Here is a 22,467-nt window from a genome sequence, read left to right as displayed (position 1 = left end):
GGAAGGTAAACGGCGTTTCCGTGTGCGGCTCTGGCTCGCCAGATGCAGCTTTGTCACGCTGGCCACGTGACCCGGAAGTGTCTCCGGACAGCGCTGGCCCCTGGCCTCTTGAGTGAGATGGGCGCACAACCCCAGAGTCTGTCAAGACTGGCCCGTACGGGCAGGGGTACCTTTACCTTTACCTATTACGGAAAAACACCCTCCCCATCATTCTCACATAGTATCCAACCTCCCATTTCAGCATAAGGCAGCCAACTAAATCTTCTCCCTTCCTACAGAAGCCCCCCCCCCCCGAAAGGCCCCATGCCACCAATTTCTCCCTTTTTATCACAGGGAGGGAAGGCAAGCAAGCAAAGACTTAGTCTCCTTTAAAGAAATTTTTAAAACTTTCCTTTTTAATTATGGAGGGAAACTATTTAGGGGGAACCAACAACATAAACACCACCAGAAAATGAAAATGAAAATTCTTCCCCCTCTTGTCTAGCCGGGGGGGGGGGGGAGGTTCCTCCTATATTGTTAGCAGGCTCTGCATAATTAGCTGAGCGCTTTGGGGCAAAACCAGGAGGTTAGGCTTAAAGAGTTGGTTTGTGTGCTTGCAAAGGGGTTACCTGTAAATTGGCTACAACCACCCCCTCTCTTTATTTCTGGATGAGGGGAAGGGGTAACAAAGCAGGGAAAGACAGTGAGAAAGATACCAGTTAAGCCAGGGGTCAGCAACCTTTTCCAGCCGTGGGCCGGTCCACCGTCCCTCAGACCATGTGGTGGGCTGGACTATATTTTGAAAAAACAATAATGAACGAATTCCTATGCCCCACAAATAACCCAGAGATGCATTTTAAATAAAAGGACATATTCTACTCATGTAGAAACACGCTGATTCCTGGACTGTCCGCAGGCCCGATTTAGAAGGTGATTGGGCCGCATCCGGCCCCCGGGCCTTTGGTTGCCTATCCCTGAGTTAAGCTTAAATAGTTTGCTGGTTTGTGTGAGGGCTGTTGAGGGAGGGAGGAGGGAGAGAACAAACAAAGGAGGTGAGCTGATGCCTGCAAAGAATCTGCAAAGTGTCCATTCAGCTGAGCTACCCCCAAGGAAGCTGTCAATTTTCCATGTTCACTGGTACATTGCCTTGTTGAAACACTTATCACGATTCAACAATATGGCGATTTATTGCACAACCCTACTCTCCATCAATGGCTCTCACTTGGTTTCAGCAATTGTTAAGTTCCCAATTTGCCTGAGGAAATTCCCATCTGTCTGCTCTGCCAATAGTCGCTTTGATTAAATTTATACAACTTAATCATTTTGATCTGCACAAAATTATTCTAAAAGAATTAAGTGTTTCCAAATGTACACTTGTTTTAATACTTTAAAGATCAACTGTGCTAACATTATTTATGTATTTATTCATATTATTTTGCTTAATTTTTATTTAATTTCTACCCTGCCTTTCCAACTTAAAAAAAAAAGACTGCTAAAGTTTTGGCTTCAGAAAGTACGTGGATATTAAGGAGGAGGCTATGGAGGCAAAATAACTAGAAATCCTTTAGAAATAAGACATAGAGGTTATTTATTCCATTAAGTGTGGAAGGGCTGTGTGCTGCAGTAATTCCTGTGTTTAGGCTGATGCCAATGAGGAAATGATATCTAGCAATTTATGAAAGATGATACTGTGTCAACAGATATGCTGTGGGTTGGGACATGTGACAATAATCTTCCATGGCATTTAAAGCACTCAGACCATATACTTGGAATTGTTAGTAGGATACCCCCTCCCTCTCCTCCTCCCTGGCTGCTCCTACAACCAAGGAAGAAAGGGAGGGAAATCTATGTGAGCAGACAGAATTGCTATGTGGGCTGAAGAGTGAAGCTTTAGTTAAAGAGGAACTGGGTTGAGGGGAGGGACACGGTATCCCTTGTCAAGTAAGTGGAATAGCCTGATATTAGATGGGAGAAAGGAAGGGAAGAACATAGAATGTCTTTAGCTCCTAGAGTAGAAGCTCTCAGATCTGCCTTGCAACTACTCACTCTGTTCAAACAAAGCTTTGTGGCAGACAAGAAACCGATGGCTAGAGCAGGATGTTTGGTATTCTGAGCAGATACTGTCCAATCAATCCTAATCTCACCTACCTGGAAATAGAGGAGCCAGCTTGCAAAGGTGATTGAGGGGGGCAATGTCACATGCATGATGTCGCGACGTCAGGAGGGGCTGGGGCAGAGCCAGGTGTGGTGGCCGTATGGCTCAATGTTTACTCCTCCACCTCCTCTTGTGGTGGGAGGCTGCTTTGACCCTCCTTTCCCTTCGCAGGAGGAGGAGAAGGAGCTGACTGCTGCTGGCACTCCACGCCCACCTCCATGCTTTTGGGCATGGGAAGCAAAAGGGCTCCGCCGTCGGCGGTTCGAATCTTCACAACGGGGTGAGCTCCCGTTGCTCAGTCCCAGCTCCTGACAACCTAGCAGTTCCAAAGCTTACCAGTGCAAGTAGATAAATAGGTATCGCTGTGACGGGAAGGTAAACAGCATTTTCTTGTGCTCTGGCTTCCATCATGGTGTTCCGTTGCGCAAGAAGCTGTTTCGTGATGCTGGCCACATGACCTGGAAAGCTGTCTGTGGACAAACATTGGCTCCCTTAGCCTAGAAGCAAGATGAGCACTGCAACCCCATAGTCGCCTTTGACTGGGCGTAATCGTGCAGGGGTCTTTTATCTGTTACCTTTACCTTTTCTCTGATTGGAAGTAATTCCCATTAATGTATACCACTTCATAAACCCCTCCCCCCAAAAAATGTGTGTTTAAAAAAGTATGATATTGAGCACATTTATTCGGACTGAAAAATCAGCATGGACTTGCGTATTGTTGCCTAACATTCACTACCCTAATATTTTGGTCATATCCAGGACTCCAGCAGATAACCATCACTTTTACACATAGGCATCATCTTTTTGAATGAGACATAACACATCTATTCTAGCAACAATCCCATCTGAGTGGCCTATAAATAACTGTGCACCAAGGGCTCTTTGTACAAAGGTTGACTATCGAAAGATTGCATTATTTTTCATTTGCCTTGGAACCTAAGTGAAGATTCACTTACTTGCTTACTTTATTATTCAAAATATTTACATCCCATCTTTCCCATTTGTTCAAGGGAGCTCACAGACATTTATTTAAAAAGCAATTTTAAACAACAGTGATAATAGGATATAAGCTAGGCAGACAACAGTGAAAACTAGGTGCAGTAAATTTAGTCACCATCGGTGTTATTACCCAGGAAAATAAAACTGTCCTAACATGGTGCCTGAAGAAAAGACATATGGGAACCAGGTGGACCTCCCTAGGGAAGGTGTTCCAAAGATGATCCTGGCCAAAAGAGCCGCATCCTGATAGCCACATATATAACTTCTGAAAGCCAGGGACACTCAGACTAGGAACTCCAGTGGTGATGATTAAACAACTCCATACAGGAGAAGGAAGTGGTTCTGATGACCATGTCATTTAGGTCTTTATAAACCAAAACCAGCACTTTAAACGCAAACGCAAACCCATGTTGTTGTGAAACACCTGTGAGATATGCTTTGGAGGTTTGCAAAGCATGGACACCTATGACACAACTATGAACTGCCTCCCAAGTTTTCTTTAATGGGAATTTCCTGTCTACTTAAGAAAAGGCTGATAGTTACAGGACTTCCCAGTTTAATGCTACAGATTAACAGTGACTCTCACCACTGCAGCTGGATCTTGTCCTATATGGACATCTTTATTCTGCTGGTTGGGGCAACCCACACTCCACCTGTATCCTTACTATTAGGTACATCTGATGCAGGTTTACACCTGAAAATGTGGGTTGGGTGAGATAGAAAGGCACATGGAGATGAGCAAGAACTGTCCTTGCACAGCAGGAAGATGCGCACACTGGCCCATGCATCTAACAATTTTTTTGCAGTAGCTTCCAGGATCTAGCCATTCAGATATCTCCTGAAAAGGAAGTCATGTCAAATCCTACTGTCATAGTCCTTCCTAATTAAGACCAAAGTCCAAGTAGGATGGAACTTCTTGTACCAAGTATTAGGTGCTTGGACACAGGCTGTAAACTGATATCCTCAGAAGATTCCTGATTTGTTAGAGAATTACCAGAGAAAGTCATTAGGAGTGGTTTGTAAGAAGCCACAAAGCCACATAACCAAACTGTTTCGTCACTGCGAGAAGCGAAGTTACAGGGAACCAGGCAGAGGGCCTTCTCGGTAGTGGCACCCACCCTGTGGAATGCCTTCCCTTCAGATGTCAAGGAAATAAACAACTAACAAACTTTTAGAAGACATCGGAAGGCAGCCCTGTTTAGAGAAGTTTTTAAGGATTGAAGTTTTAATTGTGTTTTTAGATATGTTGTAAGCTGCCCAGAGTCGCTGGGAAAACCCAGCTAGATGGGCAGGGTATAAATAATAAAGTTGTTGTTGTTGTTGTTGTTGTCATCTCAGGTCAGAATCCTTCTCGCCACTTAGCCCACCATAGAATAAGGATTTCAGACCCTTTAAAGTACCTTTAAAAAAGCTTATTTAAATCCTGACTTTTCTCTAAGGAGATCACGGCATTGTAGCTGAAACCTTCCCTTCAGACTTCTCACAACAACTCTGTAAAAGTACCTTAGGCTAAGAGATTGAGATTGGCCCAAAGTCACCCAGTGGGCTTTACTGCTGAGTGGGATTTCAGCTTAGATCAATGGTCCTAGTCCACTGTATGTGTGTACGTGGAGAAAGAGGAGAAAACAGAATTTAAATACGATGTGCTTTACATAAATGTTACAAATTCAGGAAATACAAAAGACCCTTTTAATATTATGTATGCAAATAGGATTATGCATGCAATCTGCCCACACCGTGCCACACTCAAAGAGCAGGAGCGTATTATTACGATAAAAATGCATGTTTGCATAATGTGTGTCCACACACTCCACACCCATAATTTTAATGGCAATTTCTTGATTTCTTCCTGTGATGCTCCCCGAACAAAAGTGGACTGCATTTGGGAAAGCAGCGACCAGGGAGTCCTACAGAGAGACTATAAAACAGTTTACATTTTGTGTTAATATTGATTTAACAATCATTAAAAAGCACATGGATGTTTAAAAATCAAACATTCTATGTTGAAATATTAAACACTGCTCGTTTTTCCTTTGGGCTTTTAAGGCTGCATTAAAGTGGGGCAAAAAAAAACTGTTTTATGGACTCTCTGACTTACCCGGGTCACTTCTAAGCACAAGAGCTGCCAACCCAGGCAGTTTCCCGAAGGCTAATTGCAATTGAAAGGGTTATTTTTGAATGCAAGTCACACTGTTTATTCATGGTGAGAGGTGTTCCTTACCTTTTGAACTTTTGACTGCTGGGCTGAGCATTCTAAGGTGTCAGGCAGATTGATCTTTCTAGCCGAGCCATAGTGGAAGGAAGAACAGCAGCTTCGAAACACGTTGAAATTATCCAGCAGCTGTATTGTAGTGTATGGGGGGGGTGATGGGGGGAGACGAGAAGAGCTAGTGTTTCGTGAACATCTCTCAGCACAGTCATTAGCTTTAATCAGTCATAAACATTTTTTTAAAAAACCCCACAACTATTCACAGTTAAATCAACACCCGTCAAATCCAGGCCCTTCCACCAGCAAAGGTGACTTTTGTTGATGGTTCCATGCTAATTGGAACACTCATGTGATCCCACTTGCTTACTGCAGATACTTTTCTGCTTAGGGATGCGGGTGGCGCTGTGGTCTAAACCACTGAGCCTCTTGGGCTTGCTGATCAGAAGGTTGGCGGTTCAAATCCGCACAATGGGGTGAGCTCCCGTTGCTCTGTTCTGGCTCCTGCCTACCTAGCAGTTCGAAAGCATGCCAGTGCAAGTAGATAAATAGGTACCGCTGTGGCAGGAAGTTAAACAACGTTTCCGTGCGCTCTGGTCTCTGTCACGGTGTTCCGTTGCGCCAGAAGCGGTTTAGTCATGTTAGCCACATGACCCAGAAAGCTGTCTGTGGACATACGCCGGCTCCCTCGGCCTGAAAGTGAGATGAGCGCTGCAACCCCATAGTTGCCTTTGACTGGACTTAACCGTCCATAGGTCCGTTACCTTTTACCTTTCCTGCTTACGGAACATGGAACATGGAAGAGGGCTAGACTTCTTTCTGTGGCATCCTGGTTCAATAAATTTGGGGTGTAGTGGGATCCAGTACTATGTATTTATTTATGACATTCACCTTGTACAATTATATAAGATGGAAGAATATGGGCTGGTAAAAACCTAGCTTTCAGTAAAGGACTGCTCATGAAGAAGATTCAGGAGTGATTTGTAGATGCAAATGCTGAAAGCTGTATATGTAGCATGTATGTATTCTAAATGCAATTGGTCTTCTCATGGTTAACTCTTAATGGCCATTGCAACTCTACAAGAGAGAGGCTTTAACAGCAGCTTTTTCCGTTTCTCTTTTTATAGCTATGAAGGTTTGTAGAATGTTTAGGATAATGAAATAATGCTAGTTGTCAGTCCACTTTAGAAGGTGGAAGAACAAATTTCCTGCGATATCCCTGAATAACAGGTGGCATTTCCTGATACATTGTTTGTGACCTTCAGATAAACTTTTATTTTGAGCTGACTTTGGAAAATTGGTATAGCGTCAAGGTTAATTCTTCAGAGTAAAAACAGCAAGAGAGATCCTCATATAGCTGTTCTGTGAAACAGAGACAACTCTAGGGTTGTTATATTTGTTGAGCTTCTTTATTTTATTTTGCAAGATCTCAAAAAAGAGGGAAGTTTTGGAGCTATTTTTAAGGAAATTCGACAAAATCTACACTTCTGACATGGGTTGCCTTATGTCTGGATTTTCCTGGACATTTGATTCCAGTCTGGACACTGACACTGTTTCCAACGGCCAAATCCTGGCAATGTCCAAGAAATTCCGGACATATGGCAACCCTAGGTTCCCCCTTGCATCAGGGCTAGCTGAAAATGCACTAAGCTTCCTTTTGAACTCGAAGGGGTGCGAATTTGAAAGGTCCTAAGTCTGTTTTTAATGGACAGACTAGGATCTAAAACCAGATTCACAAGCATAGTGTTTTCAATAACTTTTCTTTGATGGAAAGACGGTATACTTTTGTCCCTGCGTGCTAATGTTCACATTCTATGTCTGAAAAAAGTATGCAAGCTTATTCCTATTTCATGAGAACAGGACTCAAAAGAGAAGATGCTTACATTAGCTGGATTTCCTTTAGTGAGCACAGAATTACACACTTGATTATGGGCAGATGGCAATTGTGGAAATCGTTCACTGTCATAAGTTTCTTTTCTTCTTTTTTTAAAAAATTGTATTTATTTATGAAACGGACCCAATAGTCACTGAGTCACTTGATCTTTTCCCCAGTGGTCACTTTGCATTCCTTATGAGTGAGCGCATAAAATACTCGTCTATTTAAACAGTGCCCCAGCCAGCATATGTTCAAATTACATCCAGAGTCTACTTGAAAGCAACCCCTATTTTTAACTTCCCTTTCGGGCATGTTGCACATAAAAATAATTAATTGTTCGAAGTTCAGTACAAGATAGCCCACTTTCACAAGAGATTTTTAAATCTGGTTTTGGATTTCCATTGTCTGCGCAATGACATCACACCAACCTGCATTATGCATGTTTAACAGTTAGGCATTCCTAAGCTCTTTGAAGTACCATGTGCACTGTATTCTCGTGAAGGGGTAGTTGTGCCCCCCAGGAGCAGACTGCAGATGCTTCCCCCTCGCCATGATAATGATGATAATTGGCCACCAGGAGTGCACATAATATTCTAAATAATAGGAACTGCATCCACCAAATCATTTTAATTAAATAACTACGTAAAGGTAAAGGGACTCGTGACCATTAGGTCCAGTCGTGGCCAACTCTGGGGTCATCTTGCTTTATTGGCCGAGGGAGCCGGGGTACAGCGAGGTCATGTGGCCAGCATGACTAAGCCGCTTCTGGCAAACCAGAGCAGCGCACGGAAACGCCGTTTACCTTCCCGCCGGAACGGTACCTATTTATCTACTTGCACTTTGACATGCTTTTGAACTGCTAGGTTGGCAGGAGCAGGGACCAAACAACAGGAGCTCACCCCATCACGGGGATTCGAACCGCCGACCTTCTGATCGGCAAGTCCTAGGCACTGTGGTTTAACCCACAGCGCCACCTGCATCCCCCAAATAACTACATATATGAGATCTAATCAGGTTAAAACTGGTTGCTTTCAATATTACATGCAGTGTTACCTATGTCCATGTGCCGTGCATGTTTTTAAATGGGCAGAGAAATTCTGCCAGAGGGTCGGGGAAGGTTTGATGTCACAGGAATTCAGATACCCAAAACATTTTCCCTGTTGTTTTCCTTTTCCATTTTGTTTTGGATTTTTACAGTGTCACTCCCATAGCTTCCAGTGAGAAGGGGCAAATAGTTTTGGGTGCAAAGCAGAACAAATGCTGTATCACTGAGCTATGGTTCACAGTTTAAACGCAGCATCTTAACTTGACCCTAGACATCCACTAAGAGTCAGTGCTGTTGTCATAACTGATGTGATAGGTTCCGCGTGCCCCATCCCAGTTATTTTTCTAGCTGTTGTATTTTGCATGGGTGGCAGTTTCTTCCAAGGGCAGCTCATGTAAAATGCATTGCAGCAATATTAACCAGAGCATGAATAACGTTGCCGCTCTCCACGAGTGGTTGTAGCTGGCACTCAAGCCTACAATGCTAAAAGGTGTTTTGTCTTACTAAGGCTGCTTAGGTTAGATACAATAGCACCTCCAGATTATGAACCTGGTTCTTCAAGGGGTCTGCAACCCCATCTAAAACAGACCAAACACCACCTTTCATTCTCTTATTAGAACAGGAGATTGCTTGGTTATCTCTCTGTAGGCAATGTGTTATTGAGCAGTATTGAAAACAACTAATAAGTTCAGTCTGCTTTATTACGAATTCAGTTAAAGCAGAATGAGGCTCCATGTCAGTTTTGTAACAAATATTTGGTGTCAATTTATTCCTACCTGCAGCTGGCCAAAATCCCTCTTACCCCTCTTCACTGGCGGAGTGAAGGAGGGTGCGGTAAGTGCGGGCCACCCCGGGTGGCATCCCTGAAGGGGTGTGTAACATCGCTAGCCCCGCCCCCGGGTGCACAGCACATGCGCTGCTGCAGGTGCCAGAGCAGCTAGCTCCACCTCTGTCCCTCTTATTCCTCTTTGATCTAGCATTGTTCTTTCATCCCCATTTCTCAGTTGTTGGGTGTCATTCTATAATGAAGTTCAAGAGACAACCTGGTGTTTACAACAGCACGTCTTTTCTAGAAGTGAGACCTTTTGCGCCATTATTTAGCCTATATCCAGTCCCTGGATTCATTTTGAGGTGAGAACATGGGAGGGTGGACCATGATCCCATCACAAAAAAGGAACTGTACAAACAGCTCCTGTTGCCTACAGCCATAGACCTCTTGCCTCTAGTCGAGCAACTAGTAGCAGATGGGATTTGGCACTTGGGCTTTTAGTTGCTGACTCCGAGACTACTCTGTCTCTGAGTCTAGTTTGGCCATCACTGTAATAGGGTATATTGATAGACGAAACCATAAATTTTAATTGCCTGGAGTTTCATTATAAGGCAGAGGGTCTGGGACTTTCTGGAAAAAAGAGCAATTGGAATCTATACAAATAAAGTTTTAGTGCTTTGTTAGGTGTGCCATCAGGCACTCTTGCTCCTTTTGGGAACAGTAGTTGTTTTTATGCCTGTCAAGATAAATATTCTCATGGCAGTTATTACTTTCTGGAACAAGTGCTGAGTTACAACCAGATCAGCTGGGGACACTGCTGTGAAACTAAAATGTAGACTTTTGATATTGACTTTCAAAACTCAAGGGATTGATCTTTGGGGCAGGTTTATAAATTAGTTAAAGACAGGTTGAAGGGGCAATATGTGCATGAGGATAATGGATCATAATTTAGATGCGCTTGTATTCACCCTGCCAGCCTTACTTTAATGCATTGCAGTATTATCTTTTGAGATCTGCCTTTAAAGGCACTTATTGGAATGCAAGTCTTATTGAACACAGTGAGGCATATTTCTGAATAAAATGAACAAGATTGGACAGTAATAGTTAACTTGAAAGGTTTTCGTGGCCTTTGGGTTTAAAACCAATGTCCCAACAACATTCAAAGGAAATGATATGTCTGAATCTATGGAGCCAGGGCAGTTGAAAAAGATTTGCCACAATGTGTTCCTTTGTGGCATCTGTAGGGAACCTCAGGAAAAGAGAATTGTGAATCAGTTAGCCTGAATGTCTAGTACTGTATTGATAAGATGCTTCTAAAGAAAGATAATTTATTGGCTAATCAAATGTTATATTTGAGGTTGCCGGATTTGCAGTGGGTTACAAAGAAGTGTGCAGAACTGGGAATATGTTGACTCCAATGCAATAAATTGTAAAGATCTTCTAATGTGTTTATATATGGCTCTCCTTGAGCTGGCCCCTTCATAAAACAGGCATATGCTTTCTTTAACGTGGATGTAGCTGTTGCTAACCTGTAGGATGTGGATTTAAACATTTTGCTCTGGATTTTGAATGGAAACTTTCTCAGTTCATTTTTATTGCAATTACCAATTTTTTTGTTAAACAGCACAGTTTTGATTTGGAATACGGTAGAAGCTGATAACGTCTAAAAATGCAACACATATCTCCACTATTAAAGAGGCTATAATTGGTGCATCGTGAGCAGATGTCTGCCACCCCCATTCTGTAGATGAAGGAACTTTATAACACTCTGATACAAACCAATTAGTTGAGCCTACAAGCTAATACTTATGCAACATATTGTACACAGATGACAAGATCAGTTGTTCCCACACAAACTTAAAACACGTGGTCGCGAAAGGTGATGCCCTCGACTACGAGAAAAGAAGGTTGCTATCAGCAAAATAAAAAACTTTCAGATGTTTCCTCTTATAACTAATTAAATCTAGCCACAACAAATGAACTGATTAAATATCATGAAAACAAAAGAGAGTACAAGAAGGTGAGGTCCCCTGTAACTGAAAAAGTTATAGCTTTTTAACTAATAGGAAGATGCACAACTTTCAGTTGTGTTTCCCATTTATGAACCACAATGTATATCAGCTTGTGGGTTTTGTGTTGCATCTAGAATGCACTTTCTGCAAACATAAATGTACCACCTGTCTTACTGAAGGCTTTTGATTGAGTAAAGGGATCCCATCAGCAGTGGGGAGACAACTTTTTCCACTGCCCCCCTCTCCTTAGTCACACTGTTCTAGAAGGTCCTAGAAACAATTGGAGGAGATTTGGACACAGAGGCCCATGCCATACCAATTTTCAGCGTCAGACAAAGATGGGCCTGATGGATGTTTGTATGGTGATTATGTTTTTAATATGCCTATATGTTTTTATTACAGTACAGTCGTACCTTGGCTCCCAAACGCCTTGGGAGTGAAACGTTTCGGCTCCTGGACAACCGGAAACTGGAAGTGAGTGTTCCAGTTTTCGAATGTTCTTTTGGAAGCCGAATGCCCTGTGGGGCTTCCGCGGCTTCCTGCAGCTAATCAGAAGCCGCACTTTGGAAGTCGAACATTTTGGAAGTCGAACAGACTTCCGGAACGGATTCTGTTCGACTTCCGAGGTATGACTGTCTTGTTTCTGGTTGTGAATCATTTAAGGACTTGATGTAGTAGGAAGCAATATGTGAATTCAATAAACCTAAACCTTTAATAATAAACCAGTCAAAGTAGACAATTCTGGGCCAGATGGACAAATAGCCTGGCCTGGTGTAAAGAAAATTTATTGTGTTCCTAAGAGATTAAAAAATTAAAGTTTTTTCCCTCACTGGGCTCTTCTTCAGACAAAAACAGGGAGACTGTGGTACCTGACTAGGTTATACTCAGAGCAGCCCACTGAAATCAGTGGTTTTAAATCGGTCACACTCATTGATTTTGGTGGGTTTATATTGTGACTTAGTTCAATACTGTCCGGAAGGCAAACTTTGTTAAGTCTAGATATGCACATGGTGAAGAATATTAACAATGCAGATACTTTAGGCCATTTTTGGAGGATACTTCTTTTAGCAAAAGATAAATTAATGTAGCACTCTGGGGTTGTTATTTTTTGCTTTGAATCCTGTCTGATGATGGGAAGATGCAATATTCAATGTGTCTCTGTTCTTTGGCTTAAATGAGTGAGAGAGTACAAGGAAAAATATAATTCCTTATGGGGTGTTCTGAACATTCCCAGCTTGGATAGGATCCATTCCACGTGGTGCAATGATGTATAGTTTACACATGAGGGCAATTGTACATCACAGGTGTTCAACTAATGCTGGAAATCTGCTTAGGAAGAATTTGATTTGAACTGGCTAGAAAAAAAGATTATAAAGCATAGTAGTAGAAAAGATTATAGTAGAAAAAAAGATTATAAAGCAGTAGTAGAAAAAAAGTAGAAAGAAAGAAAGAAAAAAGTAGTAGAAAAAAAGATTATAAAGCAGCAGATGTACTGAACTTGTGCATCTTGGAGACCTGATAGGGTGCCTGTCTTCCATTTTTAATATTACACAATCCTTCACAGAAAAATCAAGCAGATGTAGCTGAACTTTAAAAAAGAAAAGTTTCTTTTTTTAAAAAAGGTGTGTGTGTGTACATTTTATAGGTCGCTTTGAGAAAGTGTGGGAAAGTGGTTTATAAATTTTAAGGATGCAATGATAGAATGCATAAATGAAAATGAACATTATATTCCTATTGCTGCCTATTACCTATAATATTCTGATTTTTATAAGATTATCAAAAGAAAATACTTGTTTATCTTTTTAAAGGAGTAATATGGATGATCAAGAATAATATAATTTAGTAACTGAGTTTAACATGTTTGATTTTTATTCATTTTGGGGGAAGCATTTTACAATCCGGTCTCTCTAATTCACTGATGTAAGGCAGAATAGGCATCAAAACATAAGAGAATATTAGAAGCAGAAGTGGATGTTAGCTAGTGGCAAGAAATTAATTGCATGAATCTTGCTCATTTTTGTTTCATCATGAATATGTCTATGAAATTACAGTTGTCCAGAAACAGAACAACCGTTCTGTGTGAACATCCTTCCTTTTGACAGAGAATGCCTGAAGCAAAAGAATGAGAAAGTTTAAGCAAATAAGGAAAAAGGATGGTAACAAGATACCACACTTTTTAGCTGCAGGTCTCCCAATTCGAGTGCAGCTCAGATTGCCAGTAACCAAAAATTATTACCATATGGGTGCTATTCGATTGTCCTATAGGACATTAAGAAGGTCAGCTAGGGCAACATCCTGACAGTGCTGATATGAGCTATTTAGTCAAATATGCAATGACCCATCCATCAAGGAATATTCTTCGTAATCTCAGTCTCTTAGGGATTGGCTCCTATCCTGATGGGTCTGGACAGATAGCAACTCCAGTGAAGAAAAAGCTAATGTTTTTATTTTAAAATATGTTCCGCCCACCGTCCCCTGATTTTTTTTACTTGGAGATTCGGGGTTTAAAACCTAGAATCTTAAACCTGAATTCTAATAAGCGGGATCCTTCAACGAAACACTGCAGACAGTATGTGGTGCCTTAGTTCAGGGTTCTCAGCATTCCAGTCACCCAACCACCCAACGCCAGTTTCCTTCTCCCAATACTCAACAGCATTCTATGCTCACTTCTCATTGCTTTTATGTTGCTTTTCTCCATTTGCTGGGGGTTTTCTTTGGGGGGGGGGGAGGGCAGGGAAAGGGACTGAGATGGACACACCAACTCCAGCCTCATTAAATTATTCAATTTCTCTGTTGATATGTCTAGGCAGCTCTCCTGTCCCTAAGGATATTTCAAAATAGCTTCTTAGTGTGAACCAGGAAGTGACCTATCTAATGTGATGGCTCTTTTATACACGCCCCCCCCCCCCCGTTTCAGTCAATCCATTTTATTCCCACCCACCCCAATCAACCAACATTCTATGCCACTGTGTTATTATGGGGTCATTTTCCTTTTGTTTTTAATAACCCCCAAATTTTCTGGCCTTCTGCATACCTCAAAGCTCCCCTAAGTCTGTCAATCACTTCAATAACTCTCATGATACATGGGTGATGTGGTTTTGACTACATAAGGACAAGTATCGGGAGACACATTTATTTTAATACATCCTTACTAAAAAAAATTAACTATAAACACATAATCAAAGCACATGAGGGGTCTTTATCCTAGTCTAGAATTTCTGTGAAAATTGCTACATGCTAAAGTCATAGATTCAAGTCCAAATTTTTAATGTTTGAAGTTTTATTATGTTTTCTGTGTTCTGTTGGGAGCTGCCCAGAGTGGCTGGGGAATTTTAATAATAAAATTATTATTATTAATAGTAATTTGCAGATATGGAATATGATATGATGGGGAAGCAATCATAAATTGAAAAAAATGTTTATGCTGTCTATTTTGTATGTTCTGATTTGAGCTGAGATTACAATGTCGCCTCCTAGACCTAGATAATTATGTTTTGAATCAGAAAGAGTAATTTATCAGATAGCTGAAGTTTATATTGAGCTAGTAAGTAATGAATCAATCTTTACGCAAATGAGCTCCTTAACAAGAGAAGTCATGAAACTAACAGTGGCAAATTGCAGAGGTTTTACCACCGTCTCAAAATGCCCAAGTGAAATATTCAGAGAGGGGCAATAACTTGGTGGTAGAGCACTTCGCTGGTTAAGGAGCATAGATCAGTTTCAGCTTTAATCCTTGGTACCTCCAGCTAGAGCTTCCCCAAGTGGAGAGCTGAGAGTCTGTGTTCTCCTTTCCCTTTTCACTGCCACAACGTTTTCTACCTCTGGCAGTGGCTACCCAAACTCCAGCCCTGACTGGGATATTTAAATGCACACTTCAAACAGCAAATGAATTGTGGGTAGCAGGTAAGTGGTTGGGGTGGGCCTTCTCACTGTACAATGAAAGATCCCTTCTTTCAATATAATGTTTATATTGTTAGCCTGAACTTTGTAGGCAGAACTTTGCCCTGTTGAATATGCTTGTAACATCTTGGAAGTGTCAGCTGCCTGAGTGGGCTTTTTGTGGGAATACATTTGAATTGGAAAAGAGTAATCCATCAAACCACATTTGAGGACTACTGCTGTTCCCCATAACCTTAGAAATAAAAAGTCATGCTTATATTGCAATTGGCTAAATAACATTGTACTCCCACCATGCAACCCCCTGAGATTGTGTGGGTTTTCCTATAAAACTACGTCCAGAAAAAGTCAAGAGAAGTCAGTTTAATAAACCCATAAATAACATTTGAATTATCCTACTAGTATCATTGGTATTAAATTCTTCAAATGGAGTCAAGTAGAACGAAAAGAAAATAGTGTTTATTTATTTTTTTAATGAAATTCCACAGATTCTTCATAGGTTACTATTGTTCAGGTTTATGAGTCTGTACAGAGTACTGTTAAATCTCCTTGACCAATATAAGGGTCAGATTTTGGGATGGATTCCAGTCACTCATAGCTCTCTGTGTTCACAGACATTAGGGTGGCTACCTAATTGCAAACATGAGGTGAAGAAGGCAGAAATCATGACCTTTTGTTCTAGAGACGAGGGGACATAATACTTTAGCACAAACGTCACAAACAGCCTGGTCCTATTAACGGCCCCTGAGACAGGTGCAGAAATAAAATTAATGGAGTTTTAAGATTGTCAAGAGACCTGAGACATCACACATTCCCTTGCTCTTTCTTTTTCCATCCACTTCCCCACCTTCTATTCATGTACAGTGTGAGGTGCAGCCATTGTCAGCTTGTGTTAAAAGGATTCTGGGTACACTGTCAACTCCAGTTGGTTTTAATTAGGAATGGATGGAATGGAACACTTAAGTTCTGAAACTGTTCAGGGACTTCCAACTTCCAGTTGGTTCCACCCTGGTGTAATTCCTGTTAGAAACCCAAATTTTAGAACATAAGTGGTATAAAGAAAATAGCTGTTTGGTTTGGAGTTTGTTGTTTTAAATTTTTTCCCACAAGTGTGTGTTATTGTATATACAAGAGATTTCGATCATATGCAGAGTAGCTTCTGGGTGATTGATAGCTTCTTTGTAAAGACTATACATTGTCCAGACTCTTTATATTAAAAAGAACTTTATTTTCATAAACATAACTGAGAAGAATATATTTATAACCTCATCCTTATTCAAACATAACTACATTCTCACTTGAATTCTAAATTGAAGTCTTCTTACTTAGACTTAAAAGGCAAAACTGCGTTGCAACTTGCACCAGAGGTTTTTTGGGGGGTTTTGTAACCTCACTCGGGCTTTACAGTTTTTACTTTCACCTCAGCAGTATTCTCTTTGTTCCTTACAGAGAGCACCTGCACAGGTTTCTCCCTATGAGCATTTGGGGAATCTTCCTCTATCTGTTTCGCTTCAGACAGATCGCACTGACACAGCACTGTCCTCAGCAGTATACCGTATTTTTTGCCCTATAGGACGCACTTTTTCCCCTCCAAAAATTAAGGGGAAGTGTGTGTGCGTCCTATAGGGCAGGAGCAGGGACCGAGCAACAGGAGCTCACCCATTCACGGGGATTCGAACCGCCGACCTTCTGATCGGCAAGCCCTAGGCTCTGTGGTTTAACCCACAGCGCCACCCGCGCCCCTTCCCTCTTAAGTAGCAGAGTACAAATGCTAAATTTCTGTATTGTTTGTACGTCCATTAAAAATGCAAGCTAATTGGGCTGTTGTCAACTATGGATTGTCCTTTAGCCCTGGCTAGCTCAAAATGCAAGGCTATCTATTCAGCAAATACAATAATGCAAATACAAAAAAAAAATGCATTTTGTTATCCAGCTTGTTTGTTCAATTTGTTTGTTTCAGCCTTAAGTAGCAGCCTTTTTTCAAGATTCAGTTACGTTGCAGCGATCCGCCTTACACATGTATCTACTGCAAACTTTGAGCTGACCAGACCTTTGCACCCTTCTGGCCGAATGTTGTTGCCAGAAGACTGTGCATTTCAAAAGGCCTTGCTCTCTTTAATAATCTCAGCCATTAGCACTCCTTCCACCTCTTTTCCCTCCCCTGCTGATTACACCTGTACCCATGTTTACTCCAAAACCACATCAAATCCACAGACATTCTTGCAAGCTGACTGGTTTCTACTGCTCAGAAATCCCCCTATTTCTTGGCTGAGTACCCTGCATTCATGTGACTCCTGCACACTGCAACTCAATGAAATCCTCTGAAACAGCTGCCAATTCACCAAATTTTCCATGAATTAGGTCCTGACACTTCAATGAGAGGAAAGACAATGTCTGAAACCAGGCCAACTCTGGCTGACTGCCTAGTATGTGTCACAGTAATTCTACCAGCTGCCCTTCCACACAGCACTTCATACTTTACAGACCACCAAGCAGATCCCTGAATACTTCAATGCTGTTTGGAGTTGGAGCTGCCAGTATGTTTTCTCAGCCTCTGGCACCCAGTGGCTCCAGGCTGGACCCAGAAAGTTTTTGTGCTTGTTTGTTTTGGTTTGTTTTTATTTTTATGAATGGCTGTAGAAGAGGAGTCTTGACTGAACCGAGGCACAATACTGCAGCCATTCATGAAAACAGCAAAAGGAAAACATTGTACTTTGAATGATTGGATGCAGACCAAAGTTTATAGGAATGTTACTCATTCAGGACTTTTGCTGTCTAAAGGCTGATAACGTCTTTGCCTGCTAGATTATGGCTTGTAATTTAAAAAGTGTGGATTTGTGATCCTGGATAGCTTGATTGTACTTCTACAAACTAGTTCAATCTTTTTTCTTTGCCTCGGAGAGGGGGGCAGATTTTTACGTCTTCCTCGAACCATTTCATTTCTGAAAAAGAGACATGTTGCTAGAAAACTCACTTCTTTTCAGATTTCCACCAAAAGTTTGGTTCAGGAGGGGGAAAAAATACAATCTCTAGATTACTTATGTGTTTCCTAGCTTTCACATGGAAAAACTGTGTGACTCAAAATGAAGCCATTTAAGGCTTAAAACAGGGAAGACATTATTCAACTGAAGAAAATTAATAATTGTTGATATATAACAATGGGAGATCTAACCCATGGTATATAATGTTGTATCATTTAGTTGGTGTTGTGTGGCTTTGATCCTGCAGTAATTGCTAAGGCGAATTGGAGAATGGCTGTGAATGAATGAGTGCTCTGTTTAAGAATTCTCCTTTGGCAGGGCTGGAATTTATTCTTCAGTTCTGGAGTGTCTCCTTCCATGATGGCAGTGGATGCTTGTTCCATGTGTTTATTGCCATGTTCTAATTCAGCATTTCCCAAAGTTTCTACTGAGGGCCTATTCAAATATTATGGACCCCACAGAGAGGTGGGTTTTTTAAAAAAAAAATCCAACTTGCACTACCCGCAGGCACTGTGATCCTGGAAAGCCACTATGTGGATATTCCCTGCACATAACTGCCTAGAAAGCAGGAATATGTGCAGCTTATTGAGTTGCATCCAACTAAGCCCTACTCAGAGTAGGCCCATTGAAATCGTTGGACTTGGGATAGTCACATTCATTAATTTCAGTGGTTCTACTCTGAGTAGGATTAACATTGGCTACGACCCTTATGAACCTTGCTTCTATTTTTAATTTTCTCACATTACTGTCCCGCCTTTAGTCTTTCATGGAAATCAAGACAATATACATGTGGTTCCCAGGCAGCTACCAGTAATATAGGGCAGGAAAGTTCCTACAGAATATTTTCCATTTCATAATTTGATTAGGTACAATGACTGGCTGCCACCTGCAAATAAATATTGGGCGGAATTGCCAGTTCCGAAATTGTTAGCTTTGTTTACCAAATACAAGGAAAATAAACTTGCTAGACTAAATCAGTCTCTAGGGGCAGGGGTTCCCAAACTGGTCCACAAGCTTCATTCAGGTGTAAGTGGCACACCTGCATGAAATATACTGATTTTCAGTTGTATTGTATGGTTTATTAATTTTGTGAAAACTTCCCATGAGGCATTTCAATTTTAATTTACAATACAATGACATATATAAAATAGATATGTATATAAAAAGTCAGTAAGTAAGAACATTAAAAAACTACCATAAATATTAAAAAGATTAAAACAACAGCAACACATTTGTAAAATTAATTCAGATCCAGGACGGGTACCAAATGAGATAAATAAAAGCCACACACAGATTCCCAGCCATCACTAATACCAGGTACAGAAAGTATGATGTTTTGCTGGAGTCTTTCTTTTCTCAACCCAGTCAACTCTGTTCTGCCTTGCCCCTAAGTATTGGAGCATTCTGCTATCCATGTTGGCCAAAATAACATTTTAAATCAGGTGTGGAAGACCTTTGGACCTCCAGATGTTGCTCAATGAACTACAGCTCCCATCAACCTGGATGATAGCTCATGCTTGCCAGGGCTGATGGAAGTTGTAGTTTGGTAATATCTGGCAGGTCAAAGGTTCCCAACACCTGTTCTAAATAATTATCCCAGTGGTCCAGTAGCACAGCTTTCCTGCCCTGTGACAGTACACTTAATACCAGCAGGTTTACTAATGGACAGAATACAGAAGAACATAGGCAGCTACCTTTGAGTCAGATCATTGGTCCATCTAGCTCAACAGTGCTCACACGGACTAATGGTGGCTCTCCAGGGTTTCTCCTAGACCTACCTGGAAATGCTGGAGATCTAACCTGGGACCTTCAGTATGCAGATGCTCTACCACTGAACTATGGTCCTTCAGTAGGGTTTCTTATAAACTAATGGGACGTGGGTCGCACTGTGGTCTAAACCATTGAGCCTCTTGGGCTTGCTGATCAGAAGGTGGGCAATTTGAATCCCGACGCCGGGGTGAGTTCCTGTTGCTCTGTCCCAGCTCATGCCAACCTAGCAGTTTGAAAGCACGCCAGTGCAAGTAGATAAATAAATACCACTGTGGTGGGAAGGTAAAGGGCATTTCCATGCGTCTGGTTTCGGTCACAGTGTTCCATTGCACCAGAAGTGGTTTAGTCATGCTGGCCACATGACCCAGAAAGCTGTCTGTGGACAAACGCCATCTCCCTCAGCCTGAAGCAAGATGAGCGCAGCAACCCCGTAGTCGCCTTTGACTGGACTTAACCGTCCAAGGGTCCTTTCCCTTTCCCTTTTTACCTTATAAATAAGAAAGGATGAGTCCATTTAACTGGTAACAGACGGTGTGGAACAGGTGAGGCGTATGCTGCAGGAAATAATTTGCTGGGGGAAATGTGAGCTTGAGGAGGGAATTGAAAGAGGAGAAGGAGTTGGCCTGCCAGATCAGAAGTGGGGGCAGCATTCTGTCAAAATGGGCAGGATTTATTCTGTGAAGCTGTGAAGTAATTAAAAAGAAAGTGCCTTTCTGAACTTCTTTACCTCACAGCTGAGTAGGCACAGCCAGATCACACAGATCTGCAAAGGGTGTGATTTTCAGGTGGTCTTCAGCAGGCATTTCATATTTTAAGGAATTTAGCATTGAAGAATGAAAGGAGACGTAAGGATAGATGTTAATGGTCAAGACAGGTGGGTGGCAGACTAGCTTTTAAACCCAGGATATATGTGTACAACTAGTGACCCACCAAGCTAAATGCAGCCTACCTGCCGGATGTTCTACAAACATGTTTTTGTGGCCACAGGCAACAAAACCAAAGGTTTACGGGGGTGCCATACATAGCATGTGGGCTGCATTTGGCTTTGAAAAGTCACAAGTTGTGCTTTATGCTTTAAGAAACAGGCTGGATTTTCAACAGCGCTGGGGAACACTCCAGGCTGACCACATATTCATTTGAACTCAAGTGTGATGGGGAACTCAACAACGGGGAGCTAAAATGTTATGATAACGTACCAACGATCCCGGACTGGCAGACAAAGATGGTGGAATATGCTGAGTTGGCGAAATTGACTGGGGAAATCCAAAACCAGCAGGATCAAACGTTTCAAAAAGACTGGAATAAGTTTATAGAGTATTTGAGGGATAATTGTAAACATTTAACAGCACTGACAGGACTGATTTAAAGCTTGATAGTTTATAGAAAGCATGGATTTACAATTAATATAATTTAGTGATTATTGGAATTGAATAGAGAGTAAAGAGGGAAAATTGAAATGCAATTAAAAAAGATATAATTTAAGGTAATCATGGGCCGGGAGGGAGGGGAGTCGAGTGCTCATGAGAGTGGAATATAATTCAAAAACTGGAGTGTGTTATATTTATATAAAATGGAAACTTAATAAAAATGATTTAAAAATAAATAAATTGGTAACATGTCTAGAAAGTTGAGCCATAGGTGATTTTGCAAACCTGGCCCTACATTGGTCTCCCAGGGACCATTGTGTTCTACTTTAAAGGATACAGACTTTTTGTCTGCAGAGGTTTGACTCCTTGCATGATATATCCTTAATAAAGTAAGCTGTGAGTTCATTGTTTTAAGGAATCTGCATGCTCCAAAAGGACTGAAACCAGACTCTTCTTATTCAAACCACCATTATATTTTAGTCCTCTGCTTGGTACAGTGAGAAGAAAAATCTCCATGAATGTATTAGAAAAACAAAAAACTTTCTCCCTACCTAAGTTGCAGATACACAGACAAATGCAGCAAAATGTCAGTTGGCAGCTGGGATAGCTCAATTGGTAGAGCATGAGATTCAGTTTCAGCGTTGTGGGTTTGAGCCCCACGTTGGACAAAAGATTCCTGCACTGCAGGGGGTTGGACTAGATGACCCTTGTGGTCCCTTCCAACTCTACAATACAGAGATACTTTGAACAAAAATGATGTACACAAATCTGGATGGTCTCAAAACCAGTTATGGGGGATGGACTTTGTACAATCTTGCAGTACTCTTATCTCATCACCTATATTTACTGGAATTCCATGAAGACTAATAGAATTCTGCAAATATCCCTCAACTGTAGTTTTACATTATTTTCATGTATGCCATGGGAATGTTATACAAAGTATGTGCAGCTAAATTAGAATAATTGTAGAAAATATGCAAACAATCTCTTGTCTTTCCCAGCTGTATATTACTATAAAAGTTAACCTGTTCCCAATGCCCAGACTGGAAATTTATAAGCATATCATTCTAATCAAAAAGGATACACATCATATCACACATAATACTGAAAACTGAGATTTTTCCGCTGTATGTTACATTGGCCTTCACCTACCTGGTATTCTCCAGATGTTTTGGACTACTGTTCCCATGAGCATCACCCAGCACAGCCTGATGGGCTCCACATTGAGGAAGGCTTTGTTACACAGTACAGCTTTGTTACACAGTACAGTCATACCTTGGAAGTCGAATGGAATCCATTCCGGAAGTCCGTTTGACTTCCAAAATGTTCAAAAACCAAATCACAGCTTCTGATTGGCTGCAGGAAGCTCCTGCAGCCAATCAGAAGCCACGGAAGCCCCGTCAGACGTTCA

The 22,467-nt window shown here is 41.4% G+C and overlaps 1 protein-coding gene and 1 long non-coding RNA gene across 3 annotated transcripts in view; one reads left to right on the top strand and one right to left on the bottom strand.

Annotated features, from left to right (window-relative positions):
• HMGA2 (high mobility group AT-hook 2) overlaps positions 1-22,467 on the top strand; it is a 133,930-nt gene that overhangs the window by 91,064 nt on the left and 20,399 nt on the right. The window lies entirely within an intron of this gene.
• Positions 15,378-16,486, bottom strand: LOC310825772. Its single transcript, XR_014555528.1, has 2 exons — positions 16,359-16,486; positions 15,378-15,616 (listed from the first exon to the last, which is right to left on the bottom strand). It is a non-coding gene; the product is annotated as an uncharacterized lncRNA (long non-coding RNA).

This window comes from Podarcis gaigeae (genome assembly GCF_964106915.1).
Source record: "Podarcis gaigeae genome assembly, chromosome: 10".
In the NCBI taxonomy this organism is placed as follows: domain Eukaryota; kingdom Metazoa; phylum Chordata; class Lepidosauria; order Squamata; family Lacertidae; genus Podarcis; species Podarcis gaigeae.
The sequence above is the reverse complement of the archived record's forward strand: the minus strand, read 5'-3'. Positions and strand labels throughout refer to the sequence as shown.